Source organism: Bacillus rossius, chromosome 1, assembly GCF_032445375.1.
Source record: "Bacillus rossius redtenbacheri isolate Brsri chromosome 1, Brsri_v3, whole genome shotgun sequence".
Classification (NCBI taxonomy): Eukaryota; Metazoa; Arthropoda; class Insecta; order Phasmatodea; family Bacillidae; genus Bacillus; species Bacillus rossius.
The window spans coordinates 206,213,370-206,227,585 of NC_086330.1; positions in this window are offsets into that span (position 1 = coordinate 206,213,370).

A 14,216-nucleotide genomic window follows, 5' to 3' on the forward strand; every position below is an offset into this window, starting at 1 on the left:
CCTTGCAGCTACTGTGATACGTCGTTCGCATTTTCCCATGATGCACGAAGACATGAGCGGAGCAAATGCACGAAGAATCCTTCTCGCATGAAGTTTCGATGTGATGAGTGCCTTAAATGGTTTACTCGAATTGACAGTTTGCGACATCATGCGAAAAAATGTAAAGGTGCAGTCTGTGCTCCTACTGCTGAACTACCTGCCGACATTTCGACTCCTCGCTTTAGATTGGAGACATGAAAGCGTACAACCAAAAAAACAGATGCCAAGCAACCGATTGTTATGACGTCTGAACATGGAACTAAACCTAAGACTGTGTTCGGAGCATTACAAGTGAACAATAATGGCTTCTACTTGGCGCAGTCTACATTTCGTGGAACGTTGAAAGACTACAATTATCTAAATACGTTCGGTGAGTTGAAGGACATTTGTAATTTTTTTGACGATATCAGACAGAAGATAATCAATCAGCTTACTGATGATGTAGCAACAAACGGACCTTTGAAATATAACTTGTGGTTGGACTGTATATATGGAAAGCCATATCCGTTCGATGACAAAGTGAAGAAGTGTGCATTCAAGACATCGGCTGCAGTAATTTACAGTTCTAACGATGTGAAGCAAACTGTTATAAACGGTATCCAGAAACTCTGTCAAGAAGAGGTGGACTATGTCTGTAAAGGTTCTGGCTGGACTCTGTCTAGTATAAACCGATTGGAGCTAAGAATTAGTCATTTCACACCGCTGCGGAACTAAATGATTATAAGATTGCTGGCTTTCGTAAGTGATCCTGTAGTAGAATAGAAATTATGTAATAAATACTATGTTTGTAAAAGAACTTGCGGTGTTTAATTCCTCGAACCTGTTACTATTATGTTAAATTGATGTTATATTTAATTTTTTTTGCATCATCCTAGATCGTACCAAGGACCTTAGTCGATCTAATTAATCAGTATATTGATCGGAAATTTATTTAATGATTTCTGAACTTTTTCCCGGATCTCTAGCATTAAAATTACACATTTCCAATATGGTGGTCTTGATGTCTGATAGGATGGTGGTCGTAGAGGATTTAGAGTCTCTTTACGAATGTTGAACATGGTTTATTTAAATTATTTTTTTTACATAAGATTAAACATTATTGCAACGATCGGGTATCGAACCGAGGACGGGAATCGATCGAATCAATATGTAAATTAATGAGTGATTTATTTATGAATTTTGGAACTTTTCCCGAATTTCTAGCTAAATAATTACGGATTTTCAAGATGGCGGCCAAATGACAAGATGGCGGGTGTCACAGTAATAAATGATTACTGCACTCTAGCGGATACGAATTAATTTAACATGTCATCGGCGCACTCTAGCCGACGATACAATGATGATGGCTTCCACCATCGAAGACAAGATGGCGGCCATGACGTCATACTAGATGATGATAAAAAGTGGTGGGAGTCAGTCTGCCAGCACCCACCACGAGGGAAGGATCGGTCGTCATTTTTATTTTTTTGCACTCATCGGGTTCGAACCGAGGACTCCGAGCTCCGTGTCGAAAAAGTATGCTTTTTAAATATTTTTATTAAATTTTTTTTAATAAATTTTAATTTTTTTTATTAAAATCGGATAATAAATAAAAAAGTTAAAGATGGCGACCGTAACGAAAATTGCAACGGTGACGACATAATCCAAGATGGCGGTCATGGTATCCTTATTCCTAGAAATGGCTTAACTGAGGCTTGAGTTAAGGAAGCTTAAGCCAGTTTTAGGAATTTTCAGCCGCTGGGATTTTTAAGGACTAAAAATGGGAATTTTTCCCTCGAAACGGGGAATTTTTCCCTCGAAAAGAGAAATTTTTAATTTGTGGAATTTTTTGAGATTTTTTGGCGGAACTTTTTTCCACAGAAATGGAAATTTTGGCGATTTTTGAGGAATTTTGGGCAAATTTTGCCCAATTTTGGCGGATTTTGGCGATTTTTGAGGATCAAATTCAAGGTCAAGGTCAAAGGTCAAGGTCACAACCATCCAAGATGGCCGCCGTGACGTCACAATCCAAGATGGCGGACCGACAATCTTCAATCCACACCCTGAACCCTGATCTCGGACATACTATTATATACTACTATCCGTACATTGTAGAACGAGCTGACGGAGTACCGTAAATTGTCATCTTGCGTTTACGAGATTTTTTACCGTTTGATTATGTTTCCGTGTCATTACATAACGGGCGTAATAATAACCAGGTGTACTGTCACTGGCCATGAAGGCGTACTGAGAGTAGGGAGGCAGATGTGTGAGATAAACCAAATTGTAAGTGAACAGGGAAAAATGTGGTAACGTTAATAAAAATTAATGTTAAATAATTCAATATGGTTACTAATTAGCTCTTTGAACATAGAAGCTGTTGATGCAAGTTTCTTTCGGCTGGCACAAGGAACTTGAACGACAGCACTGATATACTCTGCACTTCCATGGTTCAGTGGTCAGAAAAAGGCAGGTAACAAGGCACTGCCACCTTTCCTGATCTTGAAGAGAGATAAGTGGCTTAGCGCGGTTTCGCCAGTCCCCACTACGAGCAGGTAGTACCTGGTTCAGGGAAGTTCCCGCTTCTCAATCCTTAGCATCATTCTTCAGCGCTCTTCAGCGCGTATTTTTTTTAAACGGCTGCGTGGAAAATTCCAAAAACAACGCGAAATTGGACTTTCAACTAACCTTCGATTAGAGTTTCCTAGGCAGTGCACAGACATATGTTAGGTATCAAACGATGTAGTATTTTTTCAACTGTATGATAGTTTAACTTCCATTTTGATTCGTCGAATACGAACTTAGGTGGAAATAGTTTCACAGACGTCTGCACTCGCTACGTGTGAAAAATTGGTAATATTAGCTGATCATTGTTTGGCTTTCCCAGACATAACTCTGACATATTTCAGCCTTAACAAATATCCATGGTGCTTTGTCTCTATAAGGGCTTCATCCCATCTCTCTACAATATGTTAGTAACATGTAAGAGGCGATTTCATAAAAGACTGCATTTCTACATTATGCAGAGATTTATAATTTAATTATTTTTTGATAGAATTTTTGCACCTATTAAAATGAAATTTTTTTTTAGTAAACAAGAAAGTTACATGCATATATAGTTAACGCATCAACACGAGACTTTTTAAAATTCTGTATAAAACTGCTTTAAATTATTAAAACTTAAGGTTTAATATCTCAATTAAAATGTTATGAAAAATTTCGAAACTACGTACAGACAACAACAGTAGCTAAATGAAACTTTTGACAAAATTTCATTCCAATCTGCAGCAAAAAATTTTACTATCGCTCACTCTTAAACAGGAGGCGATGTTACGAACGCAGACAGGTCCACGACGCGCGCCAAGTTCGGAGATGTCTGGCGGCCCCACACGGCCACCGACATCACAAGCCGTCTATTAGCGTAAGGCATGCCACACGTGCCGGGCCGGATTACAAGACTCCTAGCTACCCACGCCCCTCCGCTCCCCACGCACCATTACGTCACGTGCTATTGTCACCTTTAGCGGCTTGGGAATTATGTGCTTACAGCTGCCGCCGCAAGGAGTGGCGTGAATAAGCGTCGCTGTTCAGGCGTCGGGTCGGCCCGGGATGATGTGACACATCAGAGCCGCTCTCGTCCCTTCGAGAAGGACACATGGGTATATAAGCGACTATGCCGACCTCCACGGGAGTTCCGAGAGTTTGGAGAGTTACGCGCGTGAAGTGAAGTGAGACAACGGCGAAGAGGGTGAGAGACCCCCTCGAGAACGGCGAGTCACGGAGCAACGGGACCATGAGAGTGCGACTGAGTGGCGCGAGGCTGTGTGTGCGAGGACAGGCACGAGGTAAGGGGTGAATCACTATCGAGCCTAGCTCCAGTGGGGAGTGCGCAATGTGGAACTTGTCAGACATTGAGTGACTTCCGAATAATCATTTTTAAGTTCAATTGAATTTTAATAATTCATTTTTGATTACAATTATTAATTAGTAATTTAAATACAGTAGAACCTTTTTAAGTCGAACCTCAATAAGTCTAAAACCTCCTAAACTCGAAAAAATATTGTGTTCCCTTCCATTCAAGCCCCAAAACCTCCGTTGCTCAAAATCTCAACCCTCTTATTAGTCGAAATAATCAGTGAGTCCCTCCAAGCCATTTTGGTACAGATTTTCCCTCCATAACTCGAAAAATTAAATTGGACCTCTGTATCTCGAACATAGCAATGTTTTATTTTATAACCTTTACAACTCGATTTTTTGAAACTTATTACCTCTATAGTTCGAAGAAAAATAATTTACGACTTTAAGAATTTGTCAACAATGTAAGTACACCATCGTTTCTTAGGAATCCATTTAGGAGTAAACAATAAATAGGATTACCACGAATTTATGACTCACGTGTTTGCTTACTTGGTATCAGGTGTTTAATTTTATTTTTGATTTCATTTGAACTTTAGCGAAGCAAGTCATTTGTTGTCGACTGTTACGACTGCTACACATCAATTTGTATGTACAACAGTTTACAAATAAAATTGTAAAAATTTGAGTGCTGTGAAACGCAAACTGAAAACTTTGAGTCTCGCTGAAAAATTTAAAGTGCTCGAATCTGTGAAGAGCTGTCAAAAGAAGAAAGATGTTTTGAACAATTTGGCCTGCCAATGAGTACTCTGTCAACAATAATAAAAAATGAATCAGACATCATGAGAAAAATACAAAACGGTCAAAGTTTGTCCTGCAAAAGATGACGAATTGCAGAATTTCCGGGCGTGGAAGAGTGCTTACTTAAATTGTTTGAGCAGTGTCGGAGCCAAAACATGTGTTAGTGGACCACTGTTACAAGAAAAAGCGGAAACATACTCTAAATCATCGGGACTCGCTAATTTCAGGGTCAGTAATGGATGGCTAGAAAAGTTCAAAAGAAGACATGAACTTGTTTTTAAAAACGTTTGTGGGGAAAGTTCAAGTGTCAACATTGAAACCTGTACTAACAAATGGAAAAGTTAATTCCAAGATTTATTACATGGTTACGAACCTGACAATATCTTTAATGCTGACGAAACGGGGCTGTTTTTTAAATGTCTTCCTGATAAGACTATAACTTCTAAAAATAATAAATGCCATGGTGGGAAGCATAGCAAGGAACGTTTGACTATTCTGCTAGCAGCAAACATGTCGGGCATAGAAAAACTGTCACCATTGGTCATCGGCAAATCTAAAAAACTTCGTTGTTTTTCATATTATATATACATATATGCCAAATTTTAAGGATGTTTTGAAATAATGTTGATTTATAATAAATAAAAATATGTTCGTCAACACTGCAACCTGAATTTTTATTTATTTTACCTCTCTAACTCAAAATGTATAAAAATGAATCTCAACCCCTTTATGTCGAATCAATATCCGCTTAAGTCGAAATCCTCCATAAGTCGAAAACTCTATAACGCGAATTTTTTGGCGTCTCCCTTTGAGTTTGACTTACAGAGGTTCTACTGTATTAGGTGGCCAGTAACCAGGGGCGTAGGAAGCGGGGGGAACAGGGGGGACGTGTCCCCCTGAACTTTTTGGGTGGAGGGGACTGTCCCCCCCCCCAACTTTCTAGGCCGTGATATTTTTATTTTATAATATTATTCTGCCCAACTTTATTTGTAATTTCTTCACTCTCAAATTTTATCTTAAGGAAACAATAATAATTTAAACATCGATGTATCCAATTGTTGGATACAAAAACTGCTTAAAAAGCGCTATTTTGCACTTTTAAAATCAAAATTTTCCGGTGGAGGACCCCCGGACCCCCCGTCTTAGTAAGAGGGGAATGGGTTTACATGACATCAAAATCATTATTTGTCCCCCCCAACTTTATGAACACAGCTACGCCAATGCCAGTAACACACGTCCAGTAGGTGGAATGGCGCATCCAGTTGGTATCCAGGAATTTATATTCAGTAGCCAGGTATTTACAGTCGGTAGCCAAGAACATCAATTCAGTGGCCACGAAAGCACGTCCAGTAGGTGGCAAAAAGCATCAATTTGGTGACCAGGCATATGATTCAGTGGTCAGACACGTATTTAGCTGACAGGTAGATTCATTTTGTTGGCTAAACACATGGTTAGGCACATACAGTTTTTTCATGCTAATAATGCCAGTTGGTGGCCAGAGACACATCCAGTCGGTGCCAGGCACATCCAGTTGTTGGCTAGACATCTCCAGGCTCTGGCTAAGCATGTCAAATAGGTTGGACCGGCATGTCCATTTAGTAATCACGTACATAGAGTCAGTATCCAAGATGTGTAATATTTCGATACATGATATACCTTTTAAAAAATTAGTTTACAAAGTCAGATGCGTAGGCCAAGCATCCCCGAACCAAGAGGCATTTTGCGTCAATACATAGGGAACTTTTTTCAAATATATCATATATAATCACAAACATCAAAAATGAAGGCCAAGCATCTCCTAAGCAAAGCGTATTTTTGTCGATACTCGGCGAACAGTTAAAATATTTTTGTTTAATATCAAGCTTATGGATCAGGCATCTCTGAATCACGAGGCCAATCATGTGCTTACTACAGACTTATCGATACACATTCGTCATTTAAAAAACACATTTAACGAAAATGACACACACTTAAATGAAAATTCCACAAAAAGATATCACATTTAACAAAAATAATGTGTATGTGCATGAACATTAAAATAAGCAGGGATACATTCTCCTCGCAAAGATACGATCTCGTCACTGTATACGATCTGGTCGCAGGGAAAGACATAAATTTTTACGAACATTCAACTTAGTTGGTTGAGATCGAAATTTACGGTAGAATACAAAGCCTCCAGCTGTATTTGACTCCAACTGTCTTTGTATCCATCTGCATTTTACTCCACCTCTCTTTGGCTCCAAAAATCATTGGCTCCAAAAGTCTATTTATTCAAAAGTCATTGTCTCCAAATGTATTTGGCTCCAAAATTCATTGACTTTAAAAGTCTTTGGCTCTAACATTCTTTGGCTCCAAAATTAATTTGCTTCATAAGTCTTTGGCTACAGCAGTCTTTGGCTTTAAAACTCATTTGCATCAAAAGTAATTAGCTCCAACTGCCTTTAACTCCATAAATCATGGACTTAAAATTCATGGCTTTAAAATTCTTTGTTCCATCATTATTTGGCTCCACATACTATGGCTCCAAAAGTAATAAACCCAAAAGGCTTTGTTACAAACTGTATTTGGCTTCTGCTGTCTTAGGCTTAACTGCTGCAGCAACATTTTGCTATAAGACCACTTGCCTACGAAGCTACAAGACTACAAGTCTTCTTGGCTACTTGGCTACAAGACTACAAGACAACGAGGCTACGAGACCACGAAGCTTCAAATCTACGAGACTACAAGGCTGCAAGACTACGAGGCTACATAGTAAAAATTGTTACTTGAATACGAAACTACAAGTTTTCGAGGCTACAAGACCAAAGGGCTACATGGCTACAAATCTTCAAGGATTCAACTGGCTACGGGGCTACAGTAATGCAAGACTATGAGGCTAACAAACATCGAAGCTTCAAGTCTATGAGACTACAAGGCTGCAAGGCTACGAAGCTACATGGCAACAAAGGCTACTTGGCTACGAAGCTACATGGCAACAAAGGCTACTTGGCTACGAAGCTACAAGTCTACGAGGCTACGAGACTACATGACCCTAAATTTATTTGACTCCATTCAATTGCGAGAGTTGATTTATCTCATGCAAAAGAACTTGTTGCAAGTAGTCCAGAATCTTGCCAACAGATGCCAAGACATGGTTTGGTGAGATAAATATTATTTATTTTTCATGTGGGATGTGGGATTCTCTCTCACGATCGCAAGAGCAGGAGGGCTTCGCTACAAGGTGAAGGAAGTTCGTCTTGCATATCAGTGTTTCTCAAATGTCTAAAGGCATAGTAATAGACTGTCATATTTTGTCTAGCTACATTATAAAAAATTTTTAGTAATAATTGTTAGCAAAAATTCGCCAATGAAAAGAAATTTCGAATAAATTTGCTTGCCTAGTTACAAAAAAAAAGCATGGATATTTTTTCTCAGCAATAACAAGAAATATTGGTGAATATTTGAAGAAGTCACTCCATAAATAATCAGGGATATACGGAGAAATGTTACAAATATATAGCCACGAATAATAAAGAACACGCGGGAAATTGAACAGAAGTCTGGTCGGGAATGATCAGAAGCACTTGGAAGTGACAGCAATAATCAGGATCACACAGAGCTAACCATAAAAATATTTACAGGAATAAACAGGAGCACATGGAGAAAACAAACACATGTTTTCCTAAATCAAGATTCTTGAATAAACATTAGTCGAGAGTTTTATTATTTGTATGCATGATATTAAATAAAACGAATCTTTTTCAGGATCAAAGCAAGAATTCGACATATTATTTTTAATTTTATTTTATATATTTTTTTTATTTATTTACGGATATTGATTCAAGAATATGCGCGTTATGTTTCACCATGTGCTTCTGATTGTTCCTGACTAGATTTATGCTATATTATCCAAGTGTTTCTGGTTATTTCTGAAAAAAATTATCTCAGCATGTATTTTTTTGTAATTAGATATGCAAATTTAATTGGAATTTCGTTTACTTAGTACATTTTTGCTACCAAAACATAATTATAATATTTTATTCATAGGTGGAATTTAAACCAAATAATTTATTTCTCAGTCTATTACAATGCATTGATATATCTGAGAAACACTTACATGCAAGTACTTCTGTATCCTTGATGTCTGGTGAAGCCCTCCTTCTCTTGCGATCGTGAGTGAGCATCCTGCATCCCACATAAAAAATAAATAATATTTACCTTAACACAACGTATGGCGACATATATTGGAAATAATCTGGACTACTTGCAACAAGTTTGCATGAGATAAATTAACTCTCGCAGCTGAATTGAGTTAAAGACAGAGCCGTTTAGTCTCGTAGCCTCATAGACTTGCAGCATCGCTACTAAGTAGCCTTTGATGGCATGAAGTCTCGTAGACTTGTAGCTTCGTAGTCTTGTAGCTTCGTAGCCAAGTCATATAGTAGCAAAATGTCACTGGAGAAGTTAGGCCTAAGACAGCAGTAGACAAAACAGATAGTAACTATGACTTTTGGAGTCTAAGACTTTTGGAGCCAATGACTTTTGGAGCCAAAGACTATTGGAGCCAATGACTTTTGGTGTCAAAGATTTTTGGGGCCAATGACTTTTAGATCTATGACATTTGGAGCGAAAGACTGTTGGAGCCGATGACTTTAGGAAGCTTATACTTTTGGAGCTAATGACTTGTGGCCAAAAACCTTTGTAGCCAGTGGTTTTGAGCCTTAGACTTTTGTAGCCAAATAATATTGCAGCCAAAGACTTTGGAGCCAAGGACTTTTATAGCCAATGACTTTTGGAGCCAAAGATAGGTGGAGTCAAATACAGTTGGAGATAAAGGCAGTTGGTGTCAACGACAGCTGGAGGCTTTGTAGCCTATCTAATACTGGCGATCTTATCCAACTGATTTGAATATTCGCGATAATGTACGTCCATTTTGTTAAGTGTATGTAGTAAAACCTGTATTATCGTATTATCTTGACGAGATTGTATACCTGCGAAGTGATCGTATCCCCGCTGATTTGAACGTCCGTGCAAATTTAAATCATTTTCATTTAATGTCCTAATTTTTTGTCGCATTTTCATCCAAATGTACGTCCTTTTCGTTAAATCCGCTTCTTTTATTACTAATATGCATCGACAAGTATGTAGTCAGAACATGATTGGCCTCGTGGTCCAGAGATGTCTTGTCTATAAGCCTGACATTGAACATAAACTATTTTGACTGTTCGCCGAGTATCAACAAAATATGCCTATTGGTTAGGAGATGCTTGGGCTACACATTGACATTGAACATAAATTGTTTGATAGGTATATCATGTATAGAAATATTACACCTCTTGGCTACTGAATGTATGACCTGATTAAGAAATGGACATGCCTCCCCAACCTATTTGATGCAAGTAGCGAATGACTGTATGTGTCTCGCCAACAACCTGATGTGTCTGGCCACCAACTTGATTTGTCTTACCACCAACTGGTATTTTTTTTAGCCTGACCACAAACTGTAAGTGCAAAACTACCACCTGAATGTGTTTAGCCAACAACCTAAATGTGCATATCCGCTAAATACGTGCCTGACTACGGAATCATATGTCTGATCACCAACTGGATGCACCTTGCCACCTACTGGACATGAGTATCTGGCTACATAATATATGTGTCTGGCCACCGACGAATCTACCTTTGCCACCAACTTGATGTGTCTAGCCAACAACTCGTCGTGACTGGTGCCTTGCCGCCAATTATGTGGCTAGCTACCGAGAGGTTTGGGCTGATTAATCGACTCTTATGTGGAGATGTGTTGAAAAAACATGTCAAGGCATGCAAGGGACTCTCTTCGTTTTCTAAGTAGCCTTTAGTAATCGAGCAAAGCTAATTATTTCCTGGTTCGTACTTGTAAAATAATATATAATAATTTTTGTTCTTTTCTTTTTCGTACGTCACTTTTTTTTATTAATATTACCTAAAAAATCTTTTTATTTTCACTGGATAAGGATCGAAACAATAATGAATATCGTTCGTATCAATCATTATCTAAACAAATGATTTTTAAAAATCATTTATGGTATTTTCCCCGGATTTTTAAGTTAATAATTACGAATTTCCAAGATCGCAGCCAAGTTAGATGTGTAGCTCCTGACCTCTGGGGAATGAGGAATTTAAGCAGTTTATAGGATTATAATCAATTTTTCTTCAATAATTTAGTTCTGAAATTTACTTTTTTGCATTTGTCAAAGATCGAACCAAGGACATAAATCTATCGAATCAATACATTTCTTAATAATATTATTTTTTGATGACTTCTGGATTTTTCCAGAATTTCTAAATAAAAAATTACAGAATTTCGAGATAGCGAGCAAGACGACCAACAAGAGGGTGGATTTCTGGACAGTTGACTGCATTGTGATACTACACTCTAGCGCACTTAATTAAAACCAATATGTCTGTAGCGCCCTCCTACACGTAAAGTTTAAATTCCTTAATATAAAAAAAAATTAGAATATGTGTGTAATTTTTATATACCTTGTTTAATTCTCGGTTTGGTAAATGTCATGATGGACCTGCGTACAAAGGCATATGTTTTCCAGACCAGAGATCCGAGCGATAAATGTTTGAAATTACGTCTAGTATACACTTATAATATTCGCTTGGATATTATGGACTCAGTACCGAGTGGTCAAAGCATTGAATTGCTAATCTTAAATGTCTTGTGTTCCAATTCGCCCACCTCCGTATTTATTTTTAACTTATTTGAATTTCTTAAGGAACAACCATAAGTACTAACATAAATCGATTTTTTCAGTGGAAGTAGCCAATATCGAGAAAAATATAAATTTAATATTTACGACAGTGGTTCTCCTCACAGGCGACACTAGCATTACAAGCTAACCATCGGATAGGATGGCGGATAAAAAAGCCGAATATTACCAAAGATGGTCAATGAGGTCCTGATTATAAGAAATGAGCGGCGGAAAAGTTCAAATTGGCCGAATCCTTATGATTGGCATGCCACTAACAAAATCGTATTTGACATAAAAATATACATTTTGCCAGACTCAGATATTATATTCTACTCCCCTGGTGCGTCCAAAAAATAAAGGTCACCTTTTGCACTTTCCAAGCGTCTTCAAATGTGTTTAAAGATTGGCCTAGGCTCTGGTAATAGCAGGGGCTCTGTTTGGGCAACTTGAACCTCCAAGATTTCGAAATGGAACTCCTTGAGTAAATCAGTGGACAAACCTAAGGTTTGTTTTGAGGATAGCTGCTTATCTTACCCTTGAGAAAACTTTATCTTCAATAAGTTACAGTTCTTCCTTTTTATATATATATATACACGCATATATATATATATATATATATATATATATATATATATATAATTAAGGGTTTGTGAGTCCGCAAGTGAGTAATATATAATAGCCGATCGGGCGCCTTGTTCCGAGAAAATATGAAATGTCAAAATTGAGGCCTAAATTCCCCATGAGAAAGCATTCACTAAGCCTCTCGAAAGGAGTTTTGAACTTTACCTAGACCTCGGCTGTAATGGTTGCACTATTCGTTATGCCGGCCATATTGGTTTCTAGAACATTTTACACTTTTCGTCATGCTCACCATCTTGGATTCTAGAATGCTGAACTTTTCGTTACGTGCACCATCTTGTATGTGTATGATATCATTGTTACACTTTACATTACGACCGCCGTCTTGGATTCTAAATGCTGCACTTTTCATTACGGTCGCCAGCTTGTATATATGAAATTCTCGTTGCACTTTAATTATAACCACCATCTTGGATTCCAGAGCATTGCAATTTTCGTAATGGCTGCCATCTGGAAAATATGTAATTATTATCCGATTTTAACAGAAAAAAATATTAAAATACTAAACAAAATGAATTTAAAAAACTTATTTAAAAATTCTGCCATTTTAAAATAGACCAACATTTTGAAAATCTGAAATTATTACCTAATTTTAACAGTAAAAATATTAAAATTAATAAAAAAATTATTTGTAACATTTTAAAACCAAACATAGTGCATCACGGAGTCCTCGGTTCAAATAAGACATGGTCATTTGATTAAAAATGACGATGGATCCTTCCTCCATTGAAGCCACCGGCAAACCTATCTCCCACCACTAATGCCATGGCAAATATTATGCCAGCCAGTATGACATAATGGCAGCCATCTTGGGTCCGCCATCTTCTTGTCATCTGATGGAGGTCATTTTCACATTTTCGTCTACTGAAGGGTGCTTTTGACATATTAGTTTAATTTTTGCCCGATAGAATGCAATAGTATTTATTACCGTGGCGTCCACTATATTTTCTGCCATCTTGACCGCCATTTTGAAATTTTGTAAATTTTAAGCTTGAAATTCGGGAAAAAAAAATCATAAAAAAATATTTTGTTTAAATAATAATTGATTCGATCAATTCCATCCTTGGTTAGATTATTGCTCGATGCAAAAAAAAACCAATTTAAAGAAATTAACAAAAAATTATGGTTTCAGAAGAAATAACAAAATTACATAAAAACATTTATTACAGAAATTCTACAAGTATAAAAAAGCAAGCAAATTACAGGTATTTCTCGATGTCGACAATCTTCTTAGAAGGTGAAGAGAGTCATTTGCATGTCTTGATGTGAGTTATCAGTGCAGTTATACATATCAGTCGATAAACCAACCACATACATTCGGTGGCCAGGTACATTAATTCGTTTGGTCACACTAACACGTCAAGTTGTTGGCAAGGTACATACAGTCGATTGGTCAGGCTAACACATCAACTTGGTGGCAAGGTGCACCCAGTCGGTGGCCATGCACATCAGTCGGTTAGGCAGACACGCACGACCAGTTTGTTGGAAAAGCTATCAAATCCAGTTGGTGGCAAGGTACGCCAAGTCGGTGGCTAGGCATGTATATCCAGTGGCCAGGCACATAATTAAAGTCAGTTGGTCAGTCTACTACGTCAAGTTGATGTCAAGGTATGCCTAGTGGTAGCCAGTAACCTTCATTCAGTGGCCAGTAACTCATGTCCAGGAGGTGGCCAGCCACATCCAGTTAGTAGCCAGATTCAACCAGTAGTTGGTCAAACACATCCAGTAAGTTGCCAAAAGGTAACTTTAAGTAGATACTCGGCCACCATTTTAAACCGTTCATGCGCATAGGCCAATCGTTTCCGAACCACGAGGCCAGATCATGTACATTGTTAGTTGTATAGGCCAAGCGTCTTCAAACAAAGAGATATTTTCGTCCATACTCAATCAAAATTAATAATAGGTCATGTTCAATGTCAGGCGTTTATACCAGGCATCTCCGAACCACGAGGTCAATCATGACCTGACTAGAGTCTTATCGTTGCACATTAAAAAAAGAAGCACTTTTAAATCGTAAATACAATCAACGAAAAGGAAGCACAATCGAAAGTACAATGAACGAAAAGTAAGCACAAATGGATGCACATACGACAAAAGAAAAGCACTCACAATACACACAAAGGACACGCAATGGACACACAGTACACACACCAAATCCTATAAACATGCAACAAACACTCAATC